Genomic DNA, 7,458 nt, shown 5'->3' with positions numbered 1-7,458 from the left:
CTTCCTCCTCCTCCTCCTCCTCCTCCTCCTTCTCCTTCTTCTTCTTCTGTTTTTTTGAGACAAGATTCCTCTATGTCGTCTGGCTGTCTTTGAACTCATCATGTGGACCAGGTGGCCTCAAACTTGTACTCACAGAGACCTGTTGCCTGCCTCTGCCTCCCAAATGCTAGGATTAAATGCTCGTACCACCATGGCCGGGCTGGCGTTTGCCAGGTGGCTCTTGTATGTCACGTGACTGTCTTCTATGCCTAACTCAAGCAACAAGTCTTTCTCTTTTCCTCTTGTTTCCCTTCTCTGGGCAGCTGCGGGGACTTACAGCTTGCTTGCTTTGGGGTCTTTCTTTGAAAATCTGGTAAAATTGTCCCGGAGTTTCCTTTGGAGTATCTTCTTCAACGTTTTTACAAACCAGACTAAGATCCCAAGAAGGAACCCTGATTCCACTGGGATCTCCCCAAGCTCCCAGAGCACCGTTTCCTCAGCACCCCCTCATTCTCCTTTTGCCTTCAGACCCCCTCCAGTTTGAAAACTGTCCTCCCCTCTCTTTCTTTTCCTCCCTCCTCCGTTCACTATCTAATCCACTTTTACGTTCACATTGTTAAAATGTAGTATTTCTTATTGTTTGTGACATGAATTGAATTTATGACATTTTTCTGTCTTGACTTAAAAAATGATTTGAGTTATTCACCCAGATATGTGCGGCAGAATAACGTAAACAGCTGCATAAATTGGAATGGATAGAATGAATAAGAGAAGGTTGAATTAGGAACCAAATGTATGTTATCCGTCTCGTGTGGTTGTTAGAGGTGGGAACTGTTTACTGGAGAGAAAGCCTCACATCCCCTAGTCTTAATTTAAAAACCAAGTCAGTTGAATATTTTCTATTTTCTCTTAAATGAGTCAAGCAATGGATTCAGTGGTACATGCCTATGCATGTGTGGCCCTTGATCTCCACCATGGGGCAGCGACTTTGCAATAAAATGGTTCCACCCAGCTTTATTGGGACTAGAGAGGGTGTTAGGAACAAACCAAGGTGGGGGAATGATAGGCCATCAGGCAGAGAGGAGGAAGCAAACAGCATATCTCTCCTCGGAGAGTCCATGGACTGTAAAGAGAAAGAGATGGGTACAGTGGAGAAGTATAAATAAAGATGAAATAGAAAATCTGCCTTGACCTTTGCCCCCAAAGAATTAGTCACATGAATTTGCTTCTCTGCTGGACCCATCTGTAGCCACCAGGCTGTCTATTTTCCAGGCTGTACTTTTGGGATACATTACTGTTGCTGAGAAAGGTTGGTCCATGCCTGAGCAGTTAGTGGAATATGGTGGCCATCTGGACAACTCTGTGGAAACCAATTTCTTTTGTGCTGTCTATATCCATGACCACCTGCCCTCTCTCCTTTGAAGGGACACTGGCAGTGCTGAAAAGATGGGCAGCGTGGGGGGCACATTATGTGAGAGAGGAGGAATTCTGCCTTGTTTCACATACGGCGTGGAGATGGGCTGCTTTGCCGAGGGATGCTGTTGAACTTGGGGTGTGGCACGGTCTAACGGAGAGAGAATGTGCTCCAACAGGAAGAGCAGGCTTGAGTGTCAAGAGCTATGAAGTTGTGAGATGGCAAGAGGTCCTGGCTGGACTCTAACACATGAAGATGTGGCCTTTGATCTACTTTAATGTCATCAGAGAGCAATGAAAGAAGGTTGGCCCCATCTCAAAACGTAGGCAGCCCCCGTAGCTCTGGCTGAGTCGAGGGGGAACTTCCGTGGGCCCTGCCCTCCTCCTCTGTGAGCCGGGACTCTAATCTGTGTCTTATATCCTTCCTGGGACCATTGTGGGGATTCCCTCATTTGGAAAGAATTCGTGGAGCCCCGACCACACAGTCAGTATTGGGTGGGACACTTTGGGGAATAGGGAACACAGTTAATTCTCAGTATTATCCTTAAAGAACTAACAGATGTGGAGAGTTTAGAGAGCCTTTAGGGGTGTTTCAGATGAGTTATGCAGACTGAGGTAGGTTAACCAGCTCAACCTAGCCTGGGGCTCCGTTCTACTCTGCCTCTCCCTTACTGAAGCTTGGTACCGACTGTGTAGACCTCACCTACCAAATAACTGGTAGAGAAAACTTCCTCTAGAGAAGTCATGGCCAGATCTGGCCAACACAAACCTCCTGGCCATTCAAACCCTTCTCTTGTGAGGACCAGAGTATCGACAAATGTGGACACCTCTAAGACAGGTTCTCATCTATGGCAAAGCAGGAGGAGGGTCATGTCTCCACAGACCAACATTTCAGGTCTTCAAAGTGCAACGACTTGCCAAGTTCAAACTGTGTGACAACCAGCCTCTGACAAGGTCTTCTGCAAAGGAGGTGCTGGGTCTGTGCCGGGAAGGCAGGGGCAGGAGCCAGGCCTCCTGGGGGTTGGCATCTTCACTGATGTCATGGGGAGGAAATCCTCAATATGTTCCTACTTTTATAAATGTTTCTTTAAGGGTCTGACTGTGACAGCTAGAGGCTGGCAGAGCATTTCTCCAATCAACTATTTTCAGGTTTTTTTTTTTCTTCTCATTTTTCTTCTTGGCTAGATTCTTGATGCTATCACTCAGCAGCCGTGGCAAGCTTGTATTCTGAAGCTTCCTGCTTCTTCTGTGGGTCTAGTCTAAAGGCAGTCTATAGACAGTTGAGGCTCTTCCCTAAACCAGAATCCACATGGCTACTATCCAGGGGCAAATTCTGGACCTCCGTACTCCCAGCTCTGCTGTCTGGTGAAGACAGAAGCTCCCCAGGCCTCCTCGGTTTAAGACAGCATAAAGCAAAACAGGTGCCCTGTGGTCTAGCCATATCCTCCATAAAACAGTCGGATTCTCTAATTTTTGTGGGAAAACAGCAGAGGGGGGTTGGACTAATTAGGTTCCTCCCAGGAATGTGATTAAGGGACGGTTGAGTGGGGTGGGAGGGGAAAGAGGCCCTGTAGGGACAGCTGTCACCAAGGAGAGCCACTGAATCCGGAATGCCTGCCGCAGGCAGGGCAGGCACAGTGAGCATCTTGGCTGTTGCTGTCCTCCACCAGGGGCTAGGTGGCTGCCTGGGGAGGAAGCGGCATAAAGGTAACTCATGACCTTGGGAAGAGGTTGTAGGAGAGGACCCCAAGGTTTCCCTTGACTCTCCAACTGCCAAACAGAGCTGAAATATGAGAGAAAGGATGGATTTCCCTCCAACCCCTCAATCCTGTTATTTACTGGATGAGTACCAATTTTTTGACTGATTTTTTTAAGAAGTATCTTTACTCTTTTGGGGGGGGTTTTAGCATCTTTTTTTTTTTTATTTTGAGACAGGGTTTCTCTGTAGCTTTGATGCCTATCCTGGAACTAGCTCTTGTAGACCAGGTTGGCCTTGAACTCACAAAGATCTGCTTGCCTCTGCCTCCCGAGTGCTGGGATTAAAGACATGTGCTACCACTGCCCGGCTAATTTTAGCATATTTAAACTGTGGTAAAAATGCTGATAGTGTACATTTTGTCCTTTTCATCTTCTCAAAGTGAACAGAGAAGTGGTATTAGGTATCTCCGCATGTTTGCCTACATCCATGAACTTTCTCATCACTATAACCAGGTCTAGGGGCTGGGAAGATGGCTTAGTGGGTAAGAGCTCTTGCTCCATCAACACAAGAACCTGAGTTCACATCTTCAGAATCTATATTAAAAGCTGAGCAGGGCTGTATGTACTTGTAACCCCAGTTCTGTGAGAAAAGGGGATCGCTGATGCTTGTTGGTCGCCAGCCTGGCTTCAGGTTCAGTGAGAAGCTTTGTCCTAGGAGAATAAGGTAAGAAGTGATGAAGGACACTCCTGTCCTCCTCGGGCCTCCATGTGCGTATGTGGGCTCACATACCTGCACATGTATACTACATACATAACCAGTAAATAATAGCTCTCTTCCTTCCAGGTCCTGGTAATTTTAAGTCAGTTTATATAGTCTGTACTGCCCTAGGCGCCTCATATTCCTGGAATTGTCTAGTATTTGTTCTTGTGGGACTGGCTCATTTCACCTGGTTGCTCCCCCCCTCCCAGGTCACTGTGTTGTGGCATGTGTCCGATTTCTTGGCGAAGGCTCAGTTGTGTGGTACCGTGTGTGCCCAGCACATTGCCTTACCCCTTTGTTTGTTGGTGGACATTTGGATGGCACCTGCCTCTTTGCTACTGTGAACAATGCTAATATGGGCACGGGTGTAAAAATAGCTATTTGACTTCCCACTTTCAGTTCTTTGGGTGTATTCCTAGAATCGCTGGATCACACAGTGATTCTAAGGCACCACCATACTGTTTTCTATAGCAGCTGTACCATTTCTTTTTAGTGTGTATATATGTGTGTATGTTCGTGTGTGTGTGTGTGTGTGTGTGTGTGTGTGTGTGTGTGTTTACAAGCATACATAGCTCGTGTGTGGCCGGCCATCAGAAGATAACTTTGTGTATCTGTCTTCAGGTATCTTCACCTTATTTTTTGAGACAGGGTCTCTGATTGGCCTAGAACATCACTGCTATAGAGCATAAACGCTTTCTGGGATCATAGGCGTGGAGCACCATAACCGGCTTTTATTCCCCATGGTTACTGGTCACCAGAACTCAGGTCCTCACATACAAGCACTTGTATAGCTTTTACTACTCTAGGTGCCTCATATTAGTGAAATTATACAGTATTTGTTCTTGTGTGAGCTTTACCAACCTAGCCTTAATTGCCTCATTTCATATTTTCCAAGAACTGCACAAAGTTGCAGCGCCTCTGTTCTTCACCGGTCCTTGGCACTCACTGGGGGCCTGATATGAGATGTGCTATTGTGCTCCTCTCAGCCAGGATCACCGGAGGAGAGAAGCGGCGTCCCCTCTGTCTAGTCTCCAACGACAACAGGCTGGACTGTAGATAACCTAGGAGGTGCCTGGAGATGGCAGAGACAGAAGAACAGGGGTGTAGGTCCTTGTTCTGGTTTTAAATCATAGGGCCGAAGCTGTGTCCCTGGATCTCGGGGGCAAGTTTGCTCATGCCGCAGGCAGGCGGCGGCGCCAGTGTTCCCTTCCCTCTCTCGCTTGCCCGAGAGCCGAAGGCATCTCCAGCACCTGCTATTTACGGAGCACCTGCTACGTGTCAGACATTGTATAGGCACCGTACATTCGTTTCACATAACTCCCCCTTAACATCTGGAAGAAGCTTGCTGTCCTGAGAGTCACCAAAGCAAAGAATATCCTTAGCAGGTGCAGTGTTCAACTGCATCCCAGCAAGTTGCTGTGTTAGAAACTTAAGCTATGGTACAGCGGTGTTGGCAAGCACAGACTGACGGTTGTATGGGCGCTGCCTCGTGGATTCATTTCGTTATCACAATGGTGTGTGTATTACCTTGAGGGTGGGTTGTGAGTTCAACCCCCCAGTCTTCTCTTTCCCCGGTCCCTTCACCTTCTGACACAGGATTCAGTTAAGAATTTCCATAGCAGATGCACACACCTTGAAGTGGGACTTTCCAACCCCCAAACTCACTAGAAATCAATTTCAATTGTTAAAAAAAATCTAATCAGGCTGTGGAAATCTGTTACAGAAACATAAAACAGACTAAGACAGTCACTGAATACCTTTCCCATAAACGCAGTAGAATATGACCAAAAGTTCAAGAGAGCATTGAAGACCTCCTACAAGGGCTTCAGAGAGTGGAACAACAGGCTTCAAAAAGATTTAGATGCTGAGCTCTGGGCTCTCACCCTAGAGTTTCATCTTTTACTTTATTGCTTAAAGAATTTGTATTAGTTGTCCCTGGAGGGCTGATTAAAAAGACCAGCAGTTAAAAGAGCTCTTGGTGCTCTTCCAGAGTTCCAGAGTTCAGTTCCCAGCACCCATATTGGGTGGCTCACAAGCACCCGAAATTCCAGCTCCAGGGCATCTGAAGCCCTCTTCTGGCCTCCATGGGCATCCGCACACATGTACACATACTGACGACACAGTCACACTAATACGTGCGCGCGCACACACACACACACACACACACACGTGAATGTGCAGAGAGAGAGTCTTATTCCTGCAGGGACTCAAGGACATGCCCTTCTGGTTGGGTCTTCTACCTAGGTATCAACTCAACTCAGAACAAAGTATGTCAAAGTGTTCTTCTTCCCGGAGTCATCAGGAGACCTGCCTCTTACAGACTCAGAAGACGCAGGGCTGCCTATGTGATTCAGTGGACGTTCTTACCACTTCTTCGCCAGTCTCTGACTTTTCCATTATCTTTCTGCCTGGCTTGCACAAGGGCACCTACCTAGCTTCATTCTCATCTCGCCTGCTTCTTTGTTCACTGTTATCAGAGTCACCCAGGCTTCTCTTCAGCCCTGAGCTCACCTCTGACTACTTCCTCTCTTGGTCTGGCCCTCTCAGAATGGGCTGGCAATTCTGCCTCTACAGTCTGACCTTGAGCCATTGACACAGCCAAGCCTCCCGTGGAGTCCAGGCTCTGATCACCACTCCTGCTGACTTCCACAGCAGCCTTCCTCTTGGCGGCGCGTCCACCTGAAGCCTCATCCCTCTCTGTACACGCCATACCCAACGGCTAGGCTAATTTTCTCAGAGTGCCGTTTTGATTTTGTCATTCGTCCATTCAGAAGTCGGCAGGAGCTCCCATTTGCCTCCTACCTTTAATCTAAACTTCTCAGCATGGGTTTCAAGTCCTTGGCAAACTCACATTTAACTACCCTCATCTTCTGCAACCTTCTGACTTTTCGTCTTAGTTCTGGCCCGATACGACCTGCCTAAGTTGCTGGCGTTGGGGCACTGCTCTGCTCTTGCCTCTCTGAGTCATGTCTATTTCAAGACAAAACAAAGATGTGTGAATGGGGACCTCTCCAGATTGGTTTTGGACATTATATCCCTACTTTGCCTGCAATGGCCGTCACACAAGAAGTGCTCAATAAATATTTGTCAAAGGAATGTTAAAGAGCCTTTGCCTTGAAGATCTTTGCTTGGGTTAATCAACCAACGTTTGAAAGACTTCAGGTGTTTAGGATACAGAATGAATTTGAGTCTGCTCAGGGAGTGCACTGTTCAGTCTGGACCCTGAAGTCTGGACCATATTCATTTGATCATAATAGAGACTGATCATAAGACATTAAGCTAGTGGCAAGCTGGGGTGGGGAGAACACCATAATGTGGATTATACAAAGTACATGTTGAATTTCAGAAACTTTGGAATGGGAAAAATATTTGCAACACAGAACACAAATAAATCTCAGGCATTAGATGCTACAGAGTGCTGGTCCCTTATACTCCACTTGGACTGGGATACAGGGAGATTCAGTTACTGCTTCCTGGGCATCTTTCTTCTCTCTATGTTAGGATGTGAACATCATCCTTTCAGGATGCACCTTGCCACTTGGGGTTGGACCATTTTCACCCTCCGATACAATATGCAACTTGAGGAGTGGTTTGCTGGGTTTTCGTCC

The sequence above is a fragment of the Microtus ochrogaster genome, linkage group LG4, assembly GCF_000317375.1.
Source record: "Microtus ochrogaster isolate Prairie Vole_2 linkage group LG4, MicOch1.0, whole genome shotgun sequence".
In the NCBI taxonomy this organism is placed as follows: Eukaryota; Metazoa; Chordata; class Mammalia; order Rodentia; family Cricetidae; genus Microtus; species Microtus ochrogaster.
Note: the sequence above shows the minus strand (reverse complement) of the source record.